At 46.8% G+C, this 26,771-nt stretch overlaps 1 long non-coding RNA gene across 2 annotated transcripts; it reads right to left on the bottom strand.

Annotated features, from left to right (window-relative positions):
• Window positions 1–384: 384 nt before the first annotated feature.
• LOC148107172 (uncharacterized) lies at window positions 385–26,524 on the bottom strand. 2 transcript variants are annotated; one of them, XR_015722878.1, is made up of 6 exons: window positions 26,372–26,524; window positions 25,500–25,761; window positions 25,017–25,084; window positions 22,258–22,324; window positions 10,359–10,457; window positions 385–2,031 (listed from the first exon to the last, which is right to left on the bottom strand). It is a non-coding gene; the product is annotated as an uncharacterized LOC148107172 (long non-coding RNA). The 2 variants fall into 2 exon arrangements; XR_015722879.1 differs by having other exon boundaries at window positions 10,359–10,454.
• Window positions 26,525–26,771: the final 247 nt, after the last annotated feature.

Here is a 26,771-nt window from a genome sequence, read left to right as displayed (position 1 = left end):
ATCTTCTCAACTAAAGGCATATTTGAGGCGCTGAAGAAGCAGTCATTCACATGCTAGGCTCACTCGAAAGCTAAGTTACCCAAAACTCTCTCTCCATGTCATAGGAAATCCCACCATTTCAGATGTTTTACTTTAGGACCTTAGAATGGTCTGCTCTTATCCAAGAGCTCCCTAATTAAAATAAAAGCAGAACTCTTGGAAGGCTAAACATATGCCAACAACCGGGGAACTTGCCAGCATCCCCTTCCTAAAAGGCAAAGGCACAGAAGCAGAGCGTCAGAGAGAGTGAGCAGGGGGCATTCTTGAGCAACGAGGACAAGAAACTGAAAGGCCGGAAAGGATGTGACAAGGAAAACCTACCTGGGGGGGGGGGGGCTTCCCTTGAACCTCCCTAATTTTGTTCTACTAAGTTCAACCCCTGACCAGCCACCAGAAGACCAGCTCATCTGAGTTGTTTTTAATATGATGACGACTATCGATTTGCTCCCTTCATCCAACATGCGTCTGACTCTTCTTTGGACACACATTGCCCAGCAGACTGTGGGCGGTGAACTCTCCCACTTGGGAACCTGAAGGTTCTGAGTTTGCCAGGATCAGATCACCAGCAGTAACACCTGGAGGCCTGTGTCCTGAGTCCTGGGCAGTCCTGCGCCTCCCTCCCTCCCCACCCCTGCCCCTACCCCCTCGTCTCAAGCTCTTGATGTAACCCAGCCTTTAATACAGCAACATCCAAGAAAGTCCCTGGTGTCCACAGGCAAGAAAACCCATATGTGAACTCAGAAACAACGAGCCAAATTGTGTTTTCTGTCTAAAGAGGATGTGAAGAGCTTCATTCAGGTTACATCAGAGCCAAGCCACAGAACACACACCTGATTCTAACAAATTACAAATGGAGGGAAAAGAGAGGTCAGGCCTTACCTTGGAAAGCACTGGTGATTGGCTCAATATGGTATAAAATATTGGTTTCTGAGACAAATGTTTGCCTGATAATTTGGATATTGTTTGTACAACCAGAAAAAAGCAGCCATCATTTGGTGGGGGGCGGGGGGAGAATGCATTGCCGGGTGAGTCTTAGCACGGAACTATCTGTAATTGCAAGGGAAGGCAACATTTTCAACCAGAGTGAGTGTTTTTGTCTTGGCTGGTGATTATAAAACCAACAGCTTCTAAATAAAGTGCTGAAGTCCATAACCACCTCTTTCTCCATCTTTCCCATCCTCCCATAAGGTTTCTGCTGCACAAAGTCCCCCTTTATGCTAAAACCTGACTCCCTGTCAGAGAGCATCCGGAAACAGAAGACAGGGCTCAGGAAGGCTTTTCCTACTAAAAATGCTGCTTTCCCTTAAGTTGAAAAAGCTCACAACCAGCTCCTAATGAAAAACATCTGAACCCCCAGGTCTTCCCACAAGCAAGACAATGCTTATGCTCCCTGCTCGCTCCATTCTGTATGCAACCCACAGCTTGCTTGCAAGAAACAGAGCCCGCCAGGAGAGCAACAATCCACCAGACCCTGATTTAGCAAGACATTTCCATATCATACCCCCAGCCAGTTGGAAATCCTCCACTGCTTTTGTGCACTGATCTAACGCATCTCGCTGAATTTCCTGATTTAAAAGTCTAATTCGTTTCACCAAAAGTGTGACAGAAGGAAACCAAGTATACCAGCCCTCTCCTGCCAGACTGCCCCAGACCAAAGCTTCCGCATTTTCCTTCTGAAAAAAAATGGTACAAATACGTTATGTAGGAGGGGCCAGTCCAGTGGTCACCCCCTTACCAGGACCACAGAGCCTTGACTGTTGACACTGAGGGAAAAACGAGTTTATCAATGACCTCCACCACTGAGCTCACCCCTCTATGAAAAAATAATAACAGGTCTAATGGCTCATACTCATATGAAATAAGCACTGAAGAATACAAAGTTTAAAAACGTGACTCACTTTCTCTAAAAGGCGAGCTACTTGGAGATCCAATGTTTACCCGGCAGAACTCTCCCGGGGCCAGGGTCATGAAGCTCAGCTGTCCTGCAGGGTTCTGGAAAGAGGGAGAAGGTAAATAGGACTGCCAGGGGTCAGTGACCTGGAGAAGGAGCCATGAGAGAAAAGGAAGTAAATCCCCTCACTGCTTATAAAAGTAATACATGCACCTATCATGGAATACATGCATATATACACTTTTTTTAAGGTATGGCTTAAAAAGTGGAACACGTGGAATCAGCCCATAATGGCCTCTCTGGCTCGTCATCAAAGCACCTCTTCTTTTCTCCTTCCCTTGCACCTTTCTGGGCTTCCCTCCCCTTTTCTCTCTCTCTCTCTCTTTTTTTTTTTTTTTTTTACTTCTTTTACTTTTTAAAAAAAGATTTTATTTATTTATTTGACAGAGAGCAAAAGACAGAGAGCACAAGCAGGGGGAGCTGCAGAGGGAGAGGGAAAAGCAGACTCCCCGCCCAGCAGGGATCTGGACTTGGGGCTTGATCCCAGGGCTCCAGAATCACGACCTAGGCCAAACGCAGACGCTCAACCAACTGAGCCACCCAGGCACCCCTTTACTTCTTTTATATAAAAATAATAATTCACTTTCTGCTATCTGTGGTCTCTCCCCCATTGCTCCTACTCTATTTACACCATCAGCTGCCACAGCCTCCATGCATCCTCAGAACCCTCCACTGCAAACCACTGAGGTTTGAACAGACAGGCATCTCCAGAAAGCACCACTCCGTCACCCATACTGCTTGATTTAATTTTTTTTTTTTATCACAGCTAAGAGAAATCTCAGGATTGCAAACTAGGAGGAGTCAGGGCTGCCTCCACGGAGTCTCAGTAGGGGGAAAGTATCATACGAAGAAAGTGTATTTTACTAGTGAAAAGAAATAGGCCCTTTGGTATCAAATCAGCCTCTGAATGCGCTGCAGTAAGGATGGCAAAGGCGCACGAGGAAGATGGTCCAACAGCACCGCTTACAGTAAAGAGCTGTTCAGTGCAACGGAGCCACTCCGTGTCAGCCATGGAAAACAAGCTGAGACCCAGGCTCATCTGAAAGACTGACCTCCCCCTCTCCCCCACCCCCTTCTCTGCAGGAAGACTGTGCTGGGGACAGGAAGCCAGCGCAATTAGTTTGTCATCACTTGAAGGGAATGCACAGATGCCAGCAAATCCTGCGAGGAAATGTTAATATCAGGTTCTGCGGAACAAGGAATGACTCCTAATTGAGACAACTGATTTTCATCAAGAGGCTCTTGGTGCCTGGAAAGACAGAGCAGGGAACCCTGCATTCCATCTGGTGTATATAAATAAAGCATTTCTTCCTTTCTAATCAAGGCTCTTCCAGAAACTCAAACAAATCCAGACCTGAGGACCTGCCTCTTCCACCTTGTAACTGACTTCCTTTCAGGGTTTTCAGGTCAAAAAGATATATAGCGCAAAGACACTTTCTCCTTGGGGATCCTACACAAATTCACCCAGTCTGTTTCTTTTCCACGTGGAGCAACGGAGCCATCAGATTTCCATCCTCCCTTTGGCTCCTTCTTGGCTAAAGTAAGATAAATCTTAGACCTCTGTCTCCAGATGGCAGGTTACAGGCGAGGGAGGCTTGGTGAGGGAGGCTTGCCTGGAAAAGTCCTCTCCATGCCTCTGTATTCAAGCAAGCCAGAATGGAGAGGCGCGAGCAAGTGTGGCTGCATTTCAATTCCCCAAACCCTACAATTAAAAATGGAGAATTTTTCTCTGTCCATTTCTATACGGGTGTTGGTGAAAGAGGGGGCGCTTACATCGCTCGTTTTATTGGCTGCATTATTTAAATTCACCCGACATTGAGTCCACCTTCACTTTGCCTGGATGCACCCAATGCAGGGCACATTTTCTACAGCTTTCACACCCTCAGATTGAAGGGAAGAATCAACATTATGAATAAGTTCAAATAAAGTCTTGTTTCACCTCATTTTTATTTTTAACACACCCACTCCTACAGGTGCTATAATCAGGTAGGATCATAAACCTTGACTGGACAAAGACCTTATTAGAAAATGCTATTCTTAAAATTCACGTCTAACTATCCTTTTCACAAGCCCTCTGCTCTTGCTCTCTGTATTCCGCATTAGACATCCCGCCCTCAAATTTATAATCGTAGATACCAGAATGTTACATCTGATGAGAACCTGGTCACTGCCAATCCTGTCACTTCATGGGTGAGGACACTGAAGCCCAGAGGAGGTTGAGCCATTTGTTCCCAAAGTGTTAAATAAATAAAACAGAAATTGACCACTCGACAAGCCCCACGCAGGCTCAGGGGCAGAGGCCGAGGACCACAAGGTATGGTTGAATTATGCTAGATTCCTTCCTGCCTCCTCATTTAGGAATCTTCGAAATTCTCATTTTGAGTCAGTCAGTGACTTTCAGATTCGTTGAGCTCTGTCCTCATGGGCTGCCACAGGGCATCCTTATAACACAACTACACAAAGACCATTTAGTTAGTTCAAGAAATCAGCCCAGGGGCGCTTGGATGGCACAGCGGTTAAGCGTCTGCCTTCGGCTCAGGGTGTGATCCCAGCGTTATGGGATCGAGCCCCACATCAGGCTCCTCTGCTATGAGCCTGCTTCTTCCTCTCCCACTCCCCCTGCTCGTGTTCCCTCTCTCGCTGGTTGTCTCTATCTCTGTCAAATAAATAAATTAAATTAAATCTTAAAAAAAAAAAAAAGAAATCAGCCCAGGTACGGGAGCCTGGCTCCTTTCCCTGTGTCTGGTAAACGTGGCCAATCCATTAGAATTTGTCAGAATTGAGAATTTTGACTTTCCCTGATTTTGATTTGTGCATGAGTGAATTATTGTGTTTGGGCAGCTTTCCCAGCTGTTAGTGAGCAAGACTTTTTTTTCATATTTTATAAGGAAATATTAAATTTAAAAGTACATATTGGTTTATTTCATAACCTCTTGTCCTCCTATAATTTCCTTGTAGACATAAATGATTTGTTTCTGTCTCTCCCCAGTGACCAAGAGTATGCAGTGAAAAGCAAGCCCTCAATAAATATGTTTTGAATAATGAGCCCATCACCCTTGAGAGCAAGAAGAGTGTTGCAGAATGCCTATCCCACAAATGATCTAACATATAATCTCATTTCGCCAATCAAAATCAAGGGCTTTTTTTTTTTTTAATCTCTCATAGGTCTTTATCTGCTTTCTCAGCATTTCCCAAACTTGAGTGATTCTCATCCTACCTTCATTAATTTTGTCTGTCAATGACCCCTACTATTATTTACTTAAATGGCCTCACTTTCTAAGTGCAGGTAACATGTCTTTTAAAAGGTAGCTTTACAGTGCCTGGGTGGCTCAGTCATTATCCATCTGCCTTCGGCTCAGGTCATTGCCTCGGAGTCCTGGGATCGAGTCCCACATGCGGGGGGGGTATCCTGCTCAGCAGGGAATCTGCTTCTCCCTCTGACCCTCACCCCACTTGTGCTCTCTCTCTCTCTCTCAAATAAATAAAATCTTTAAAAAAAAAGATTTTTTTATAGCTACCATATATCGAAAGCCAGTATCACTTGCTCTAAGTAAAGTACTTGTAACAATAAACTCACAACTATTAAAAATGTTCAGTGTTTCTCCACACACTCTCTAAATTCCTGGGATATATGCACATACATGGGAAATAACTCTGCATTATACATTTGGTGTTCTTAACTTCCCTATGTGGTAGGTAAGGAGGACAGACATTGGCCGGGTGAAATGAGGTGGCAGTCCAAGCAAGGTGGCAGCCAGATAAACGTAAACCATGACCAGGAAGCCAGGTATAGGAGTGCTGACGGTACCAGCCCCACCTGTGGCCCGCCATCTTGGTCATGTCCTCTCTTGGGGCTACTTGTCCTGGGCCCCTTGGTGATTAATATATGTACTTTAGAAATACCCGCCAAGCCCGGAATGGGCGGAGTCTTGCTTTGGCCCTCCGTCAATTGGTTAAAAATAACAGTCTTTCTTCTTCCTGACACACAGATGGTGCCACAAGATCTAATGAAAGGTCAACTGTCAATTAGGTACATGTGAACCCTTTGATCTCACTACAATGCCCTTCTGCATGTCCTCTCGCTCTATAAAATTGGTGGACTAAGGTCCAGACTTCGTGGAGAACAGCTGCATAGCTCTGTGTTGTCACCCGCACGATCCCCACCCCCGTCACTAAGTTACCCTGAATAAAACTCTGTGTATCCTGTATGGAGTCACCTGCTTTGTTTCCTGGTCTCAAAGTGCCTTTTCAATGAGAAGACTGTCCCTCCTCCTCCACCTTCTAACACTGGATCTACTAACCCTCAGTTAATGCTCTTTCCTCTGCACCCCAGATCCTTGTTTCTCTGAGTGTGTGGCAACCCAGAAGCAGCAGTATGCCCTGGAGGCTTGTAAATACATGCAGAAGCTCAGGCCCCATCCCATTACTCAATTAGAACTTGTATTATAACATGATCTCCATTGATTCAAGCGAACGGTAAGATTTGAGAAGCCCTGGTCTAGATCAACAGTTCTCTGACTTGGCAGAATTATTAGAACCATCTGAAGAAACAATAAATACTGATGTCTGGGCCCTACCTCTTGGAGATTCTGATGTAAGGGTCTATGGGGTTTGGCCTGGGAGTTTTTACAAACTGTTCAGCTTATAAAAACCTGGAAGGTTACGACGAAGAAAGTCTGTACAGCCCATTTTAAGACACAGGGGTCTAGATCAGTGGCTCTAGAGCTTTAACTGGTTCTGAACCACCTGCCGGGCTAGTGAAACCACAGATGGTCTGGCCCTACCCTCAGAGTTCATGGTTCAAGAGGTTCCCGTGGGGCCTGAGAATCTGCATTTCTAACAAGTTCCATGCTGGTGCTGTTGGTCCAGGGATGGCATTTTGAGAATCCCTGCTAGCAAGATGGACCATACAGGATCAAAGCTCAAACTCATTCCGAGAACCCTTTTTTACAAACCCTTCAGCTTATAAAAAGCCAATTTTTTTGGCCAATAGATAAGCTGCAGCTGAAGCAAGCATCTTAAGGGCGGGTAAAACATTTAAAATTTAAAAAAAACCCGAGTCATAAAATATTTAAGGTATTCCACTCGTGCTCTCATATAATCCTGTTTCTCTCCGGCAAAAATGCCATGACGTAGTTCCCAGCTTGCTTGTTTTCATCCTCATAACATAACTTTTCCACCAGAACGAGGTCTAAACATACGTGTAAAAATATCCTGGGAGAACAGACCCTGAAACAGCAGGAGTGGGAGAAGGAAGGGAAGAATGAAGGAGGGGTAAACAGAAGGGGGAATGAACCATGAGAGACTATGGACTCTGGGAAACAAACTGAGGGCTTCAGAGGGGAGGGGGTGGAGGTTGGGATAGGACGGTGATGGGTATTAAGGAGGGCACATATCGCATGGTGCACTGGGTGTTATACGCAAATAATGAATCATGGAACATTGCATCAAAAACTGGGGATGTACTGTATGGTGACTAATATAACAAAATAAAAATTATTAAAAAAAAAAAAAAAGCAGGGGGGGAGCTCAGGGTTCCTGCCCAGGTGGGCAGGTTGCGGTCCCTGCTTGTGTGAGGAGCGCCCCCTGGAGTTCTGATGCAGTTGATGTCCTGCTTCTGACACTTAGATGAAAGCAATGTCCCTTGGGTTGGTTTTATGTTCTGGAAGCCATCCCAAACTGCTCTGAGGAATCCCTAGAACCCATTACCACCAGGCCAGGTTCGCCTGAAATTTCTGTGCTTTCGTATCAGAGTGATGATACCGCCACAAGGAGAAGACCAATGACTACAAGACTTCTCTCTTTTAGAAGCATAGTTAACTCAGCACATTATCATTATCAACAGTCTGTGCAAAGCCCCTTTCTTTTTTTTTTATAATAATATTTTTATTATATTATGTTATTCACCATACAGTACATCCCTGGTTTTTGATGTAAAGTTCGATGATTCATTAGTTGCGTATAACACCCAGTGCACCATGCAATACGTGCCCTCCTTACTACCCATCACCAGTCTATCCCATTCCCCCAACCTCCTCCCCTCTGAAGTCCTCAGTTTGTTTTTCAGAGTCCATAGTCTCTCATGGCAAAGCCCCTTTCTTGTTTTATTCTTCCCCTCTTATCTCTGGTCCCCACACTCCTTCCCCTTCCTCTTAGATAACCTCTCTAGGATGTTAGATATATGTCCTTAAATGCATGGATCTCTGTAGAAATCGGGGCACACATGTGGCTTTAAATGACCTAATAGCATCATATCGAGTCTTTTTTCTTATCGTTGCACTCAACGTCATGTTTTTAAGACCTACTGAAATTGCTTTATGTCCACTTAAGATGTGCCCACCACACTTTGCTTATTGAGAAGTCATCCTCACGCATCTGTTTCTCACGCTGAAATCAGCATGCTTTTGAGTCGGAGCATTCTGGAGTAAGCAAGACTGTTTGCTGGAGTTAATCTGACACCAGATGCATTTATCCCTCGTTTAGGACTGTAACTAATTCCTTTCCGCCCCATGTGGCCGTGCTCACTAGCTGGTATCACAGGTGTCTTCTTTAAAAAGAAAAAGATTTTGTCCCTTGGTTTCCTGACCATACTCTACCCCCACCCTCGTTTTTTGGCTCTTTTTTTTATGAAGTTTGCACTAAAAAGCACAGAGATGGACTACCCCAAGGAAAAAGCCTATCATCTATGATTTATCCTTGCTTAAACAAGATCATTCCAGCCTCCAGAAAAAGTTTTTTTCATAAATAAAAACGTTACCCCAATCTTGAATTACAGATTATAGATCAAAATGAAAAAACACTCAAATCGCTTATCAGCAAATGTCCTGTTCTTGCTCTTCCTTACTCCTTTTGCAGATGTAAGTAATAAGTCCAAAACCAAATTCTCCCTCCCAAATGGGAAACTCCCACAACACCCATGAGGAGGGAATTTGGCTCATGTAATAGCACTTAATTAAAATGTATAATTTCCACAGGTACCCAAGAGATAAAAAAGAATGCTTCTTTGGGCCTGTTTCCAGCCCAATTTTTCAAAATATATGAAATCCTATTTATTCATCAACTGTACCCCATAAAGTGATAAATATAAAATACCAAGATTTAAAATGTAAGCAATATTTTTAAGATTCTGGAATGAGCCCTTCACAAATCTGTAACAATATAATATTAAAAATAAGTACCATGTGTTACATGTTTATAATGTTCCAGGCACTGTACTAAGCATTACTCCTGCATTTTCCCATTTAATCCTCATAAACCTATGACAAATTCTTTCTAATCCCTGTTTTAAGGATGAAAGATGGAGGTCTCAGAGATGAAAGCAAAAGAAAACTTTAATCCCATTATGCAAGATTAGCTCATCCCTCCAAGCCAAACAAGACACTTCTCCCTCCTAAGACGTACTCTTGGACTTCTCTGCCTCCAGCGTCCTGCCTCCCTCTCCTCTTGGACTCCAACTCTGGCCAACATCTGGAATTCTCTGTCTGTGCACACCCGCTCCATGGGGTCTCCTCCCTTCCCTCAACCCCTTGCAGTCCTGTGCTCTGCAGCAGGAACCATCGCCAACTCAAACTTTGAAGCTCCTTGAACCCTCCTTTAAATCCTCTCCTGCCTTGACTTCTCGGGGACCAGATGCTCTCACTCTGTCTCTTCTCTCGTCTTCCCAGGCAGCTCTGCCAGTCCCTCTTCCTTGGCTGCCCTCATCCAGGCAGAACACGGCTCCTGCCTCAGTTTCTTTCCTCCATTCCAACTGGTGTCCCATGACCCTCCCACCGGGCCCCCCACTAGAGCCTGTGTCCCGGGGTAGTTCCACTCCCCCATCCATAGATCCCCAGCTCCCGCCACCAGTGGTTATCCCAGGAGCCAGGCCAGTCCTCAAACTTTGTCCCTCACACGGTTTCCCAATGTTGGCCATTTGTCAGCTGTGCAAACCTGAGCCTCAGTTTCCCCCTGTATAAATCCAGGAGAATGAACAAGACTTCTCTTGAGTGTTCCTTCCAGGTGTGCCGTGCTTATGCCCCTCTCCACAAGCAGGACAGACTCCAAACTCTTTAGGCTGGCATCCAGCAACACCCCCCACCATGCCCTCAGGCTCCTCTCTGCCTCCTCACGTCATGTAATCTCCCCCAGGCCTCTCGGCCTCACCTGGAACCTGGAGCTGCCCTTCTGCCAGGAACGCCCTTCCCTGACCTCCGATATCTTCCTGCTGAAGCTCTGGGTCAGCCCCCAAAATCCTCATCCTCCAAGCCCTTGTCCCGGTTAGAAACCTTTCCCCTCGCACCACACATGAATGCTCCATCCTAGCACTTGTGACGGCCTACGGGGTGGCTGGGCCCAGTGCACGTACCTGCCATGCACTGAAGCCACTCACCTCTCAGAGCATGTCATCTTCCAGCCACTCCAGCCTGGTCCAACCCTTCCTGAAGTCAAGAACACAATCCCATGCGAGCCCGTGACATTGGCATTTCTGCTGAGAGAGAGAGAAAGAGATAAGCATCCAGATTCAGAGCAGGACCAGGAGAGATTCCTAAATCCTATGGAAAAACACGGAAGACCGAATACAACTCTTTGTGTCAACTTTGTCCCAAAACCATGAAGGGGAATTTTTAATGACCGAAGCCCAAAGGACAAAGAAACTTGGAGAAGAGTTATCAGCAGAAGAGAGAAGTCAACAAAAATTTAGAAGCTGAAAACGGATGAGCAGAACTGTCCTAGTCGGCCAGAGAGTACAAGCTAAAATGGGGCTTTATGACATGGGCCAACAACAGGGGACTTACCAACATTATGGAAAATGTCTTCAATTCTCTGTTCATAAACGTTATAGAAACCTGGTTCAGATATGTGTTATCAACACAACTTCCTTTTCACTTGTTCTACCAAATGTCTTGATGTCATCGTCATTGACTCTGCCTTCTTCTGACTCCCTATCTCACAGTGGTGATACCCAGGATGTCTGAGGGACTCCAGACCCTCATAAACTCCAGAGACCTGCTCCCAAAGTCACCCCAAATAAATACACGATGAGAGTGAAAATGGTGTGCCTGTTATGCAAACATAGCTCAAGACTGTTCCCTGACTCTCCAACCCTCCACGTGAAATCACCCCCTAAGCCCCTTTCCCTTCCGCACAAAGTCTGAAGTGACCACTGGGGTCTCAGCTACTGATTCTCGCTCATTATTCTGCCTCAAGTGAGCATGTGAACATCCTTCCCTCCTTTGAAAATCATTCTCATGCCCACTCAGGAATCATGCTTATGTATTTGTTCACGTTCAAATCATGTTCATGTATTCGTTTGCCCCCAGACCTTGTTAAAAGCTGTTCCTCGAGCTCCCTGTCTCAGCCCTTTGTGGTACTTGCCACAGGAAGAGGACCTGGTGATACCATTTGGGGCTTGCTCTCACAAATACAAGTGGAGAGCATAATAGTAACATTTATTCTTGTGAAGGCTTTTCTAGAGTTATACCTGAAATTACCTCATCAGAGACATGCCTTCTGAGGCTCACAACATAGACTGGGTTTAGGGAAGTTAGAAGCCACGAAAGTTAATCTATCAGACAGTCTCTCTCAGGAGCATGGTCACTGAGTGCTTGATTGCTGTCAGGCTCCATGCTGAGTGTGAAGTCTGCTTGACATTCTCACGCCCTCTCCTTCTGTCCCTCCCCCCACTCGTGCACGCTCACTCTCTCTCAGATAAATAAGTTTAGAAAAGAAAGAATCAAATGTTATCATCACAAGAAAAAAAAATGTAAACTACATATAGTGGTGGATGTTAACGGGATATATCGTGGTGATCATTTCACAATATATACAAATACCAAATCATTACACTATACACCTGAAACAAATTGATGTTATGTCAAGTGTATCTCAATAAATAATTTTCATGAGTTAAAAACAGAAAATATATATGGGTCTTAAGAAAATAAATTTCCACATTTAATAGCAAGATAAAAAAAACTCTCTTGCTCCATGAATTATCATGGGAGTTTTTAAAAAATATATTAAATTTTTAAAAAATTTTTTTTAATTTTTAAATTTTTTTTAATTTAAAATTTTTTTTAATTTTAAATTTTTTAAATTAAAAAAAATTTTTAAGTATATTAAATATTTTTTTAAACTCCCATGATAATTCATGTGGAAGCTTATATAAAGTAAGAGAAAGTGTTCAGCTCAATGAGTGTTAGACGGTAGCTGCTCAGTAAGTGATGGCCACCATTTTTTTGTTTGTTTTTTCGGGGTGGGGGAGAGAGAGAGCTTGGGGAGGGGCAGGGAGAAAGGGAGAGAGAGAATCTCAAGCAGGCTCCACACCCAGCACAGAGCCAGACTCGGAGCTCCATCTCAGGATGCTGAGATCATGACCTGAGCCGAAATGAAGAGCCGGATGCTTCAACAACTGAGCCCCCAGGCGCCCCAACACTGTCTTTATTCTCACTTGGGAAGTGAGCTTCAAGAGCACTTCCAGCAGGGTCAATATTTTCACCAAAATACAGCTTACAATCTTCTCATACACTTGAATAATTTTCATCCAGGTGAGGTCCCTGCAGTTCTAGTTCATAGCACGGAGAAAAGGCAAAAAGTTATAGGAGCAGGAGTTACTCATCAACTGCCCTATCAAAACAGAGGCTCTGGTTTCTAAGGAGAGTGATACCATCCACGATGAGTTCCGTGCAAAATGATTTTCAAGCTTGGCTGCACCTAAAAATTCCAAGCAATTAATTAAGTATCGCTTGAAATGGAGCCCAGCATCAGAATATTTTTCCGAGCTCTTCAGTGACTCTAATACGCAGCTAGGATGAAAACCCACCAAGCTTTTACAACAAAAATGACCTATCGGAGGAAAGATAAGATTTTACTCCTCTAGGGGCGCCTGGGTGGCTCAGTCAGGAAGCGTCTGCCTTTGGCTCAGATCGTGGTCCCTGGGGTCCTGGTATCAAGTCCCGCATCAGGCTCCCTGCACAGCGGGGAGTCTGCTTCTCCCTCTTGCTCTGCCCCCGCCCTGCTCGTGCTCTCTCACGCGCGCTCGCTCTCTCTCTCAAACAAATAAATAAATAAAATCTTAAAAAAAAAAAAAAAAGAATTTACTCCTTTAAATACTTGATATCTCTTCCAATTCATCTGTGTATTCAGGGTATTTGCTGCTAAATCACTTTCTGAAAAGTGGCCAACAACCTGGAACCAACAAAGTCGCCCTTCAGTAGGTGTGTGGATGAGCTCTGGCACACCCAGGCAATGGAATATTCCTCAGCACTATAAAGAAATGAGCTGTCAAGCCATGAAAGGACAGGAAGCACTTTAGATGCATATTACTACGTGGAAGAAGCCCTCTGAAGAGGCTCCCAACTGGAATATTCCAACTACCTGACGTTCTGGAAAAGGCAAAACTATGGAAGCAATAAAAAGATTAGTGGTTGCCAGGGGCTGGGGGAGAGGGAGGGAGAAGTAGGCAGAGCACAGAGAGTTTTGGGGGCAGTGAAACTAGTCTGTATGATGGAATAATGGTGGATACATATCCTTACATACTTGTCAAAACCCAAAGAATCTATAGCACCAAGAGTGGACCCTACTGTAAACTACGGACTTTGGGTGATAACCATGTGTCAGGGGAGGTTCACCAGTATAACCGATGGCCCTCTCCAGTGAGGGTGTTCATCATGGAGAAGGCTGTGCATGTGGGGGCACGGGGAGCAGGAAGTATATGAGAAATAACTGTACTTTCCACTCAAGTTTGCTGTAACCCTACATCTGCTTGAAAAAATAAAGTCTATTTTTAAAAAAGAGAAAGAAACCAACAGTGCCGTGTAAAAACCTTTAGACCAAAGTCACAAAAACTGAGATTGCAGGAAGCACCAGGATGCACCGAACACAGTCGCCCCAGATTACCTGAGTATGCTGAGGCCAAAAGGGAGACGACACCATGCCCAAAAGAAGAGGTGGGGCTGCGATTGAGGAAATAGATAAACTAAGGCTCCAAACAGGAGGTGGAACAGAGGTAAACAGAAAATCTGGAAGCAGAGCAGAGGCCAGTCTGACAGCAAGATATGAAGATGGGGAGTAAGGCAGCCACTAATGCCCCCCACCCCCCGCCCCCGTGCACAGCGCCCACAGCTGCGGCTTCCCGGGACACGCAGCCCAAGCGCTCCCGCAGGAGGCTTGCTCACACCAGCGCGTCAAGCTCTTCATAACATCATGAAGCCTACTTTTAACTGCTCTGCGTGGTGGTTCTCTTTCTAACAAGCACAGAATAAAAACGCGCGTCCTTGGGGCGCCTGGGTGGCTCAGCCCGCTGAGCGTCTGCCTGCTGCTGGGGTCATGATCCCGGGGTCCTAGGATGGAGCCTGGCATTGGGCTTCTTGCTCAGGGGGGAGCCTGCTTCTCCCTCTCCCTCTGCCTGCTGCTCCCCCTGCTTGTGCTCTCTCTCTCTGTCAAATAAAGAAATTAAAATCTTTTTAAAAAATGCACGTCCTTACTTCCTCTGAAATGACGCGTGGGCGTGTGATTTTGATCAGACCAATAAAACGTAGGTTAAAGTGATGTGACCACTTCCCATGGAAGCCTTCAAAGCCATCACACACTTCACCACGCCCGGGTCGCTGACTAACAAGGCCTCATGTTAGAGCAAAAATTAGACTCCTTTGTGTCAAATCACAGACCTGGAGGTTGGTTATTACTGCTGCTTAATACACAACAGCTTGATATTGTGAACAGACCTCTTTGATCTCAGGGTTTTCAGGCTCCGTACAAGTGACCCTTGGGGTTGGGCGATGCTGTGTTGTGGGAGTTGTTCTATGCTTTGCAGGATGTTGAGAGGCATCCCTGGCCTGGACGCCCTGGGGGCCAGCAGCAGCCCCTCCCCAGCTGTGACTACCCCCAGACAGTCTGGTTACACTGTGTGAGCTGCGAAGACGTGCAATTCATAGGGACAGAAAGAGGAATGGTGGTTGCCCCGGGCTAGAGGGGAGGAAGGAATGGGGAGTTATCTTTGAACGGGTATAGAGTTTCAGTTTTATAAGATGAAAAGGCGGGCACCTGGGTGGCTCAGTCGGTTAAGCATTTGCCTTAGGCTCAGGTCATGATCCCACGGTCCTGGGATCGAGCCCCACATCGGGCTCCCTGCTCATCGGGGAGCCTGCTTCTCCCTCTGCCTGCTGCTCCCCCTGCTTGTGCTCTCTCTCTCTCTCTCTAACCAATAAATAAAATCTTTAAAAAAATAAAATATAAGATGAAAAGAGGTCTGGAGGTGGACGGTGGTGATGGTTGCATAACGGTGTGAACGTGCCTAATGCCACGGAGCCATCCGCCAAAAAACAGTGAAAACACTAAATGTTATGTTCTGTGTATTGTGCCACAATTTTTTAATATTTTTTAAAAAGATTTTATTTATTTGACAGAGAGAGACAGCCAGTGAGAGAGGGAACACAAGCAGAGGGAGTGGGAGAGGAAGAAGTAGGCTCCCCGTGGAGGAGCCTGATGTGGGGCTCGATCCCAGGATCCCAGGATCACGCCCTGAGCTTAATGACTGAGCCACCCAGGTGCCCCTGTGCCACAATTTTTAAAAGCAGGAGGGACAAAAACGTCTCAGACAGGGCCCAATGTCCCCTGGGGGACAAAACTGCCCCTGGTTGGGAACCGCAGTTCTAGCAGTAGGGGCAGCTCACTGAAACAGATGTGTGAACATGCAGGGCCGGGGCTCAGCGGCTTTACCCCAGCAAGGGTTAGAATTTCCACTCTCCTAAAATGGTTTTCATCTGCTCAGACTTTAGGCCAGGCCCTCCTCAACAATGGAATAGTTTGATCCAGGAAAGGCTCCTGCCTACGGACCCAACACTGATGGGATAGAAGTAAGCTCTGTGCAAACTCTAACTGTTCTGCGTTTTTCCCTGCTTTTGATAAACAGAATACACTAGGGATTTCATTTGGAATAATTCTTCCTCAAACCTCCTGGTTGCTCTCACAGACTCTGAGATTAAGGGGCGAAAGCGGGGGGGGGGGGTTGAAGCGAAAGAACGGAGGGGCTCCCCTGCACGTGTGTGATCATCTGACACGTGTTCTGGGGGAGGATTCCCCAAGCCTGCCGCCCAAGGCTGGTGATGGCTCTGCTCTCTGGGGACTGAATGCCAGGCTGACCTGGAAACAGCACACGACTTCCTTTACCCTCCTCCGCCAGCCCCACCTACCTGCGTTATCTTTTTATTTCAACACTGGGGCTTCGGGCCCCCCCACCCCGTCCTTTGCCATAAGGACTCCTCCAGATGGCCCTATCTAGGACCGTTATTATGCGGAGAGCAACGACAGCATTCCAAGACAGGGCCTGGCTCTGTTGATGACAGGGCTTCTCCCTCTGGCTTTCATGAACATTCTCCCATCGACGCCGAAACTGCTCCCCCAAACCTCTGTAACAGGCACGAACAGACAACCTTCCTCTTCTGGGTTCCCATGGCCAGAATCCTTAACTAATCCTCTCCCCACAAAGTAGGACTAGTTTCTCAAGCTGTTGTTTCAGCTGCTCACTTCAACATCTGCTCTTGATTTGCTGAATGGAGCACCTCCAACAGGCACGGAGCTGCGTTGTCACGCCTTGTCCCACCCAGCTTTGTGTCCCCTCCGCCCTTTGCCCTCAGACACGTTCCCGTGTGTCTGCGGGGCTTGCCTCGCCCCCTCCTGCCCCCCTCCTCCCCGTTCTGCCTGCCCAGCGTGGACCCAGCACCTGGGCTCCAGCCCCCAGCCCCCCATGGCTTGCACCATCAATGACTTGCTCTCAGCCCAGAATCCTTAACCTCTCCATCCCTAGGGCTCCTTCCTTTCTTCAACAGAGTAACTTGTTAAGACTCTCCTGTTTTGGCGGGGGGGGGGGGGGGGGGGATCTTCTCTTTATTCTCGTCTCTCTCTCCAGCTTCTTAAGGCAAAGTCCACACTCTTCCTTGACACTTATTTACCCCTGTAGTGGGGTGATGAGTGCCCCCCAACACAAAATGTATGTTTTTCCCAGGAACCCCAGAGTGTGACCTCATTTGGAAACAGGGTTTTGCACATATAATTAGTGAAGTTAGTAAATTAGTAAAGACACGGGTGCAACGTGGCACAGAACAGACCTTTCTTAGAGCCTTCAGAGAGAGCATGGCCCTCCTGACCCCTTGACTTCCGACTTCCACTCTCCAGGACCGGGAGGGAGTAAACTGCTGTGGTTTTAAGCCACCCGGTGTGCAGTGCTTTGTGCTGGCAGCCCCAGGAAACTAAGGCACCCCGTAAGTCACCATGACTTTCCTTCCGGCTCCGAGATCCTTCTGCATGGGACCAGCTAGCACCAAATCCAGTCTTGATTTCATTTGACCTTTCTGGGCTCCTGCTACTCATTTACTCCTTGTTGCTCCTCTGCGCCTGTAACATGACTGGCCCCTCCTTCTCCCTGGCATCTTCTCAGCGCCCCTGAGTGCCTCTACGCACACAGCCACCTCGGGAACAGGGGTGTCCCACGTTGGCCCCGACCTGTCTTCTCCTCTACCCAAGCCTCCTCCAAACACCAGCTCTCCCGCCGCCCCCATGCTGACGGGTCCCCAAACCCCCTGCCCAAACCACTCTCCTGAGTTCCAGTTTTCCATCTCCTACTGCCTCCTGGACTTCCTCCTGGCGCGTGTGCAAGCACCTCAAATACTCCACGGCTAAGGGAGAAGTCTGCATCTAGAATCCCCTTGTCGAACACACTGCTTCTCCTGCTAGAACCGTGTGCCCACACAGGGGCACAGGTCCGACGCCTGGCCTCTCCCTGGATTCCAACTGCACCCTTCACCGTGCTCATCACGCCAAAGGACATCACCCAGGAGATAAATGCCTCCCCTCCTGTCCATCTCCACCACTGCAGCTCGAGCTCAGACTCTCACCACCGCTCGCCCCAGTAAAAATCCCTACGGAATTCTATGTTAAGGCTTCTCTCTGGGATGGCCTTCTTACACTGTCTTGAGACGAGTCACTTCTGGCTTCAAATGCCTTAGAGGCTCCTGGTTGCCTGCAGGACCCTGTCGTTAGCCCTGCTCGGCTCAGAACAGCCAGGCTTCTTAGCATCTGGCTCTCAGGAGTTGAGACTGAAGGGACTCCGGACTCAATTCCAGGATCTACCATATACGTGCTGTGTGGCCCTGGGCAAGGGACTTACCCTCTCTGTGCCTCAGATGAGATTCCTCCTCTGCCAAATGAGGATGAACTGCATCCAGCCGGGGGTGAGCGAGCACGGGAGAAAAAACCAACCACCACGATTAAAGGGAACAGCCCCGGTGCTCTCATGGAGCAGGTTTAGCGCCGGGTGCTGTCAACCCGAGTGGAATACCTCAGTTCACGAGGCTTCGGCTAGAGTTCTCATGAGGCTTTGGGCTCTGCTTCAATGCTTGGGGCAAAACAGTCTTAGATCAAGTGCTGTTCTTTTTTTTTTTTTTTTTAAGATTTATTTATTTATTTATTTATTTATTTATTTATTTATTTATTTAAGAGAGAGAGAGCGCGAGCACGCACAAGCAGGGGTAGAGGCAGAGGGAGAAGCAGACTCCCCACTGAGCAGGGAGCCCCATGCCAGACTCCATCCCAAGTCCCCGGGATCACGACCTGAGCCGAAGGCAGATTCTTAACTGACTGAGCCACCCACGTGTCCCTCAAGTGCTGTTCTTAATGCCTAATAAAGTAGAATCTGAAAAGATCAAACCCTTTCCAAGCAGCTTACCAGTGTGACGGAACAAAGTGTAGGAACAGTTAGAGAAATACAAAACTATCAAGCTCCCGACAGAGTGAGACTTATAATGTCACACAGTCAGAAATTATCCGAGATGTGAAGAGGCAAGAAAACAGGATACAGAATGAGGATAAAAATCAATCAGAACCAACCCAGAAATGACATAAATAAGAGTTAGCATACAAGCACATCTGAACAGTTATGTAACTGTATTCCATACGTTCCAGAAACAAAAGAGTGAGCACTGTAACTGGAGACATGGAAGACAGAAAGACCCAAACGCACTTGTAGAAATGAACATTATAATGTGTCAGACGAGATCCCATCCCTGGATGGGATCAACAGCAGATTACACACTGCAGAATGAAAGATAAGTATGTTTTTGAAAATGAAACAGAGAAAAAAAAAAACACTGAAAAAAAAAAAACTAAGAGCATCAGTGAGCTATAGGACAACTTCAAGCAACCGAACACATTTGTATTTGGAGTCCCAGGAGGGAAGAGGGACGAAAAAAAATACAGAAATAAGGTTAAGGTTTTTCTAGCTGTTCAGGTAAGACTAACACAGAACACAGCACACTAGTCATGAGCTTGCATTTAAACCATGGAAGACACAGCCCATCGCAAGAGGTACTGTACCGCGGATTTCAATTCAAATACCAAATATGCTTTTCTTCTTTGGGTGGGACTGTCTGATATATTTTGGGATGTTCATCAACCCTAAATATCACCCAGGGGCACCTGGGTGGCTCAGTCAGTTAAGCGTGAGACTCTTGTTTTTGGCTCAGGTCAGGATTTCAGGGTTGTGAGATCGAGCCCCGCATCAGGCTCCATGCTGGGCATGGAGTCTTTTTAAGATTCTCTCTCCCTCTCCCTCTGCCCCTCCCCACTCATTCTCTCTCTCTCTCTCTCTCTCTCTCTCTCTCAAACAAAACAAAAACTAAATATCACCCCCCAAAAATTTTAGTAATGCCTCCCAATCTTGGTGCCCCAAAACCAAAAATCACTCCCTGAATGAGGTTTCACTTTTTTTATAACCATTGGTTTAGAATAGACAAGGGTAGCGAACTATGCACTGCCCGTGGGCTGCATTGGTATGGCCTGTGAGCCAAGAATCGCTTCCCATTTTTAAAAGGTTGTGAAGAGGAGAAGAAACAGGAGAGAAGAGAAGAGAAGAGAAGAGAAGAGAAGAGAAGAGAAGAGAAGAGAAGAGAAGAGAAGAGAAGAGAAGAGGGGAGGGGAGGGGAGGGGAGGGGAAATGGAAGGAATGGGAGAAGGGAAGGGAAGAGAAAGGAAAAAAGAAGAGAAAAGGGAGAGGAGAATAAAGAGGGAGAGAACAAAAGGGAAAGTAGCAGATTACATATGGCTCATGATGCCTAAAACAAGATTTTGCTGACCCTGGTGTAGACTCCAGAGGAAGAAGGATGTCATATGGTCCATTTCCACAAGGAGTTTATAAACTAATGGAGAATGCAGGAATGTATGTGTCAGGATTCAGAGAAGCAGAAGCCCTATGAGTGATACGTGATCAGGGATTTATTAGAGGGGCTAGACTTTCTACAATTATGAGAGCTACTGACAGAGTCCACAGCAGGCAGATGCCTTCATGTCTGCTGATGGCTTAAAGTTACTGCAGCTCGACAGAGCCATCAGTCAGGATGCAAAGCTGCACACAAAGTGGGGGAAAAGCAAGTACAGACTGGAACCCACCAGAAGCCACTGGACCTCATGACGACAAACCAGAACCCAGGTGTCCCACCACCTCCAATCTCAGTGATGCGACCAACCTGGTACCCTCTGCCATGGAGCTGCACACATGCCCTCATCCCTCCCACGTGTTTTCATGACACCATAGGTTTACCCAGCAGAGCTCCCGTCATACCATCCTATGGTCGCCTGCTTCCTTGGGACTGGAACCCAAAGAAAATGTCAAGCAAAATTCCACCAGGACTTTGGGACACATCGTAGTTATTATCATCACTAAATAACAGCTGGCTTTTCTAGAACATTTGTGCACCAGGAGCTTTGCTAAGCACTTCGCATGCATTATTTCAGGTAACCCTAGCAATGAAATCTGTCATTATCACCACTGTACCAATGGGGACATTGAGGCTTTGAGAGGTTAAGTGATTTGCCCAAGATCACAGAGCTAGTAGAAGGCAGACCTAGACAAACCAACATACATTTCATCCAGAGACCCAGACCTCGCTGCCATCTATCCTCAGCTAGTCCCTGAGAAAACAGGAGCCTGGGGTTTTGGGTTTTGGTTTTTTAAAACAAATAAAAGCTGTTTCCTTGCAGTGAATATTTAAACAGTTCTAGTAAACATTGGAAATCTATTCCAGGATTAAAGTTCCAAAGCTACTGAATGCCAAATATACGTATATAATAGACATGTAAGATACACATAGATAATATATAATATATAATATACAGATATAATATATCGTATCATAGTAAGTGCTGAATGCTGTGAATCGGGGAACACAAGCAAACAAAAAAATTCCCAACAGCATTATACAGAGCATCAACTGCTTACCAAACAGAAATTAAACGGTCAGGAAATGTGACCTATTAATTAAGGTATTATAACATACAGACCCAGCCTTACCTAAAATCTCTATCCATTCTAGGTGAATAATAATTATCAAACGACGTTGGTAATTTGAATATTTAGATCCACCTAAGCTCAAATCAGAGCCTAATACATATGAACACACTTTTACACACTTATCAATATTATAGATACAACTAATTTAAATTAATTTCACCTGTGTTTTTGACAATGTACCGGAAACCATTTGAGATATAAAGATCAAGACTCACAGGGATTCCAGAGAGTGCATAACATAGAAACATCTGCAAATAACTGCAGAATGAGACAAATGAGATAACAGAAGTCCAATACACAATGGAAGAATGGAAATGGAAATTTTATTTAGTGTGTATACTTATTAAAGTAATAGAAACCCCAAAAAGTTAATTACTTACGTTTTTTTTTAAAAAAAAAAAAAAAGATTTATTTACTCATTTGAGAGAGAGTGAGGGTGGGGCGGGGCAGAGGAAGAGAGAATCTCAAGCAGACCCCACTACTTGTGCTCTATTGACTGACCCAGCTAGGCATCCCGGAAAATAATCTCTGTTTAAAAATTATACATCAAGGAAAATTTCATATAAGCATTCCCATGGTTCCCCTAATAAAAATTTATTCTCTCAACAGTTGACTCGTCAAGGTATCTTGACTACTCCCTGCCCCTCTACAAACAATATTATTATCTGAAAATATTTGAAAGTCTAAATAAATAACCCTATACTGGGGCGCCCGGGTGGCTCAGTCAGTTGGGCATCTGTCTTTGGCCAGGGTTGTGATCCCAGGGTCCTGGGATCTAGCGCATTGGGCTCCCTGCTCAGCGGGAAGTCTGCTTCTGCATTTCCCTCTGCCGCTCCCCCTACTTGTGCACTCTCTCACGCTCTCTGCTCAAATAAATAAATAGAAAAATCTTTAAAATAAAAAGTAAATTAAAAAATAAATATCCTTATGCTTGAGAGTATCTTACCAGAAAGATGTTGCCTGTAACCACAAGATCCAGAATGTCAAATTCTTCAAGACGAACTGTCCAGTTTCTGCAACAACAAAAATGCAGTACAATAAAGGGGCTTCGAGAATCTTCACCAACACAGAAGAGATGGTACCAACCATGTACCTGTAGCCCTTGTTTGTGTCCTACTTCAAACCAAACAACGAAACAAAAAGTTTTGAGATGATTCACAATATGTAAATATTGCCCGGAGAAGTTGATGCTGTTAGTAAGTTACTCCGGTGTGCTAATGGTATGGTGGCTACGTACCACGATATGGAATTCTTATCTTTTAGAGAAATGTTCAAAAATATTTATGGGTGAAATGACAGGGTATCTGGGATTTGATTCTAAATAATTCAGCTGGAAGAGGACTATTAAAGGCTAAAGATGAAACCAGGTTGGCCTTGGCGAGGGGCACCTGGAGGTTAATTACACTAATCTCTCCAAATTTGTGTATGTTTGGAAGTTTCCATTATATATATTTCAAAAGACTTAAAATGTAAGGGAAAAATAGACACTGCTTGAAATATGGCACAATATCTCTTATACAAGAGATACTTCGGGTAACACAATAATAATCATGTTACTTTTAGGAACTACTGGTCATAAATATGGCTTTAAATATAGACATAGCTATTCATAGCAAAATTATCCGGAAAAAAAAGGAAATCTCTTACACTTAATTTCATCGTTCTCTTTGCCCATATTTGGGAATAGAAACTGCTTTACTAGCTGAATAAATCATAACTATCCCAAAGTGTTCTTAATTACTGATTTCAATAAAAATACTCCTGCATTCCAAGAACAAATAAGAAAATGAAGTTTATATCCAGGTACTTCTTTTATAAGCATCCATTTTGACATATAAACCTTGACTATGTTAAAGTAGTTGAACAGGGATGCCTGGGTGGCTCAGCGGGTTAAGCCTCTGCCTTTGGCTCAGGGTCCTGGGATTGAGCCTGGCATTGGGCTCCTTGCTCAGCGGGGAGCCTGCTTCTCCCTCTCCCCCTGCCTGCGGCTCCCCCTGCTTGTGCTCTCTCTCTCTGACAAATAAATAAATAAAATCTTAAAAAAAATAATAAAGTAGTTGAGCAACAGGGAACTGGCGTTGAACTGAATTTCAGACTGGATTCTCAAATCCTTCTGCTTTTCCTACACCTATTTTTCCGTGGGTGTGGGTTTTTTGGGGGGGAGGGGTGGTAGATTTTGGTATTTTTAGCTATCATCTATTTAAGTTCTTTGAACCAAGTGGTGTATATGGAATCCACGAATACTTGAAACAAATAATTTCAGTGCTGTTATGAAAAAACAGCCATTGAGCCTAAACCATTTTTGTAGAAATTACAGGTAGGGGACATTAGCAGTCAGAGTAAGATTACAGTTCAGACTGGAATCAGATATTCACGTGGGAAGACATTTCTGAACATTCTTCCTAAATGCTAGGGGGAATGAGAGCCGAGTCCCCCCACGCTTTCAGTGAAATGTGGTGAAGGATCGGTGCAAAATCTCAAAAGCTGAAAATTGCTTCATCTCGCCCCCAGCCCCGTTAGTTCTCACTTCCGTTTTGATCTTACTCCTTTTCTCTTAGTTTCTGCTGTTTCTCAAGATTTTCTGCCCTTAGTGCTTCTAAGGCATGTGAAAGCCACATGAAAGGAGCAGGGGCGTCTGGGTTAGGCAGACTGAGGATGAGAGCTACATTACCTACATTCCCATGAATATTTTTGAAACACTACGGACGCCCGGACGCCCGAAGCCTGCAGGAGCAGGACGCGGAGAACGTTACCGCCGAGCCATACCGCACCTGCGCGACGCGTGCTGGCCACCGACGGGCACCGAGGCTCATGGCTTTCTGCCAGCTCAGTTGCCTGATTCCCAGACGCCCTCTCCTTGCCCGAAGGGGCCCCCACCTCCACTCCCATGCAGTGGGGCCATTCCTTCTGACCTGAGGGTGAACTGAGGGCTCGCCCTGTCCCAGCCCAGCGTCGCCATCCCTCCCTAGCTCTCTCCAGGCAGGTGCGGCCCAACTCCCTGGCCACAACACGACCCTATAGAGCAGTGCAGAACCAGTGTCTGGAACTGGGCACGATCTGGAGCGCAGGGTCAAGGTTCCCGGGACGAACTGTGTCCTGGCGGGGCAGCCATCAGCCTAACTCCACCGCGGAGGGCCGGCGGCAGGGAGGGGGCGGAGACTGAGGACCCGCAGGCGGACTGGGGGGTCGCAACACCGCCGCCAACTACGTCCAGGCGCGCCAGGGTTCTTGGGGATCACCAGCGGAAAGAGGACGCAAATCCCACTGGGGAGGAAAAACGCACTCTCATGACTCCTCTGCCTCCTGGCTGGCTACCTGGGGTCGAGTTGCGTAGTTTGGCGCGGACCCGGACGCAGCCAGGTGCAGTCTCGGCCGTGACCTTCCCATTGCTCCACCCAAGCACTTCCCGGAGAAACCCGGAGCAGAGCGCATGTTGCTGGGCTGGGGAAGCGACGGCGTGAGCTTGGGGCGGCGGGTCCTGGGGGGTAAGAGCACTTCCCAGCACGCCGGGCCTGGGGCAGGGAGCCGGCAATTTGGGGACCCGCTCCGTTTAGGCCTCGGTCTCCGCGACCCACCCGAGGCCCAACAGGAGACGGTCGCGGGCGCCCTTAGGGTTAGCGGTTCAGCAACCAAATAGGGCCTGGTTCCACCGCCTAAGGGTCTTGTGGTGAGTTTCTCAGTTTCTCTAAGTCGCAAACTTCTTACCTGTATGATGGGGATTCCATCGTGTCTTCTCCACTAGGTGCTGGGAGGGTTAAAGGGGAGCCCAGTGCCTGGCAGACAGACAGGGAGCAGAGGATAACGGTTAGGCGCTGTCATTAATGTTATTAGTCATTCTGCTATTATTAGCCGGTGGGACCCCAGGGGGGATCGCTTTCCCGGCTTTCCCTCCTGCCCTCGCCCCAGCCTGTATGCTCCTCCCAGCCGGTAAGCTCCCCTAGCTCTGGAAGTGTCCAGTCAGCCCGGCCTCAAGAAGATGAGCCCAAAGGTCGAAGGCAACCCCGCCTCTCGATCCCTCGGCGCAACTGGGAAGCACTGTGCCTCGCGCGCGCCGGAGTTTACCCCGGACCCGCTCTGTGGCCCTGACAGCCGCGGGCACCCGAGAGGCGCCCGACGTCCCTGCGCGGACCCACCTGCCCCCCGCGCCGCCCCTCCCGCAGTGAGGGCTCGGCCCGGGCTCGTCCTCACCGCTTGGCTCGTGCCAACCGCAGCAGCCGGGCCGTCGTTGGGCGGCGGGGAAGGGGCACCCCGCGGGCCCCATTCGAGGCCCGACCTGTCCCCGCCGTCGCCAAGTGCAACTGCAGAACAACGTTTAATTCCTTCTTCCACCGAATCGACTTTTTTCTTGCAAATTCATGGTCTATATGGTTTCATTTGTAAGAGCGTGGGGGCCGCCTTGAGCCGGGTTCTGACCTTCAGACACCCATGTTCGTGACGGTGCTGGTCTGGCCTGGGGCAAAGGGAAGGAAGAAACCGGCGTCAGCCCGGAGGATCGGCTCTGGGCTCAGAGGCGGCTCCACCCATTGCTCCCACGGTTTGTTGACCGAATAAATGAACGCATGTAGGCCTGAAGAGGGTTTCGCACTAAAGAGGGGGGGGGGCTGGAATACGCCGAGATCTGCAGAATATGCTAAACGCATCTTAAAGCTGGGGTGCAGAAGGTGAGAAGGGAAGGTGGCTGCGGGTAGAAGAAGCGGTTTTGGGTCGCCCGCAGCCGTAATATAGGGGGGCGCTGCAGGGAATCGGCGATGCTGGTAATGTGAACTAAGCCTCTACTGCACGTGCAGGTGGAGGGAGAATGGAAGTTCGAGTCCAGGCGGCTACCGGGGGTTGGGATTGAGAACTTTCCAGAACGTCCCCAGAACTGAACTACCGCAAGCCCCGGAGGAGGTGAGGATCGCAGGCAGGACTTGTGAAGAAGTTCTAAGTGCTGGGGAGGAGATGAGAAACTGGGGTAAAAGTGGACCAATTAAACGGCTGCAAAAATGTGTCTATCTTTCCTAGAAATTCACAGCTGGAACAGCGGGGTAGATGAAGGAGAAGGACCTTCTCACACTTACCAAGTGACTTCTCCCAAAGTGGCAAGGAACGCAATTCTTTTGAAACCGGAGCCCTACTCGGGACGGGAGTCTGGCAGGGTCTCTAGAAACTTGCTTTCTCTGGGGAGTATTTCCTGATGGGCATCTTCATCTGGTTTCCCTCCCACCGGTCACCTGGAGCCAAACGACAGTGAAACCTTTCTGGTTGCAAAGTTCTTTCAGAATATCTTTTAATTCTTTTTGAAACAATAACAACAAAGTTCTTTCTGTTCTAAAGAAATGGACTATAAGCCCTTAGAAGGCATCCATCTGAGGAGAAAATTGTTTTAACTGTAAATGTCCAGAATACAATTGCTTCATTTGATACTTGCTTTTTTTCCCCTGGCCCTGCTTTTGAAGAAGATTGTAATGCTTTTTAAAA

The sequence above is a fragment of the Ursus americanus genome, chromosome 34 (genome assembly GCF_024610735.1).
Source record: "Ursus americanus isolate L20-20 chromosome 34, mUrsAme1.1.p, whole genome shotgun sequence".
Classification (NCBI taxonomy): domain Eukaryota; kingdom Metazoa; phylum Chordata; class Mammalia; order Carnivora; family Ursidae; genus Ursus; species Ursus americanus.
This window is presented reverse-complemented; position numbering and strand designations above follow the sequence as displayed.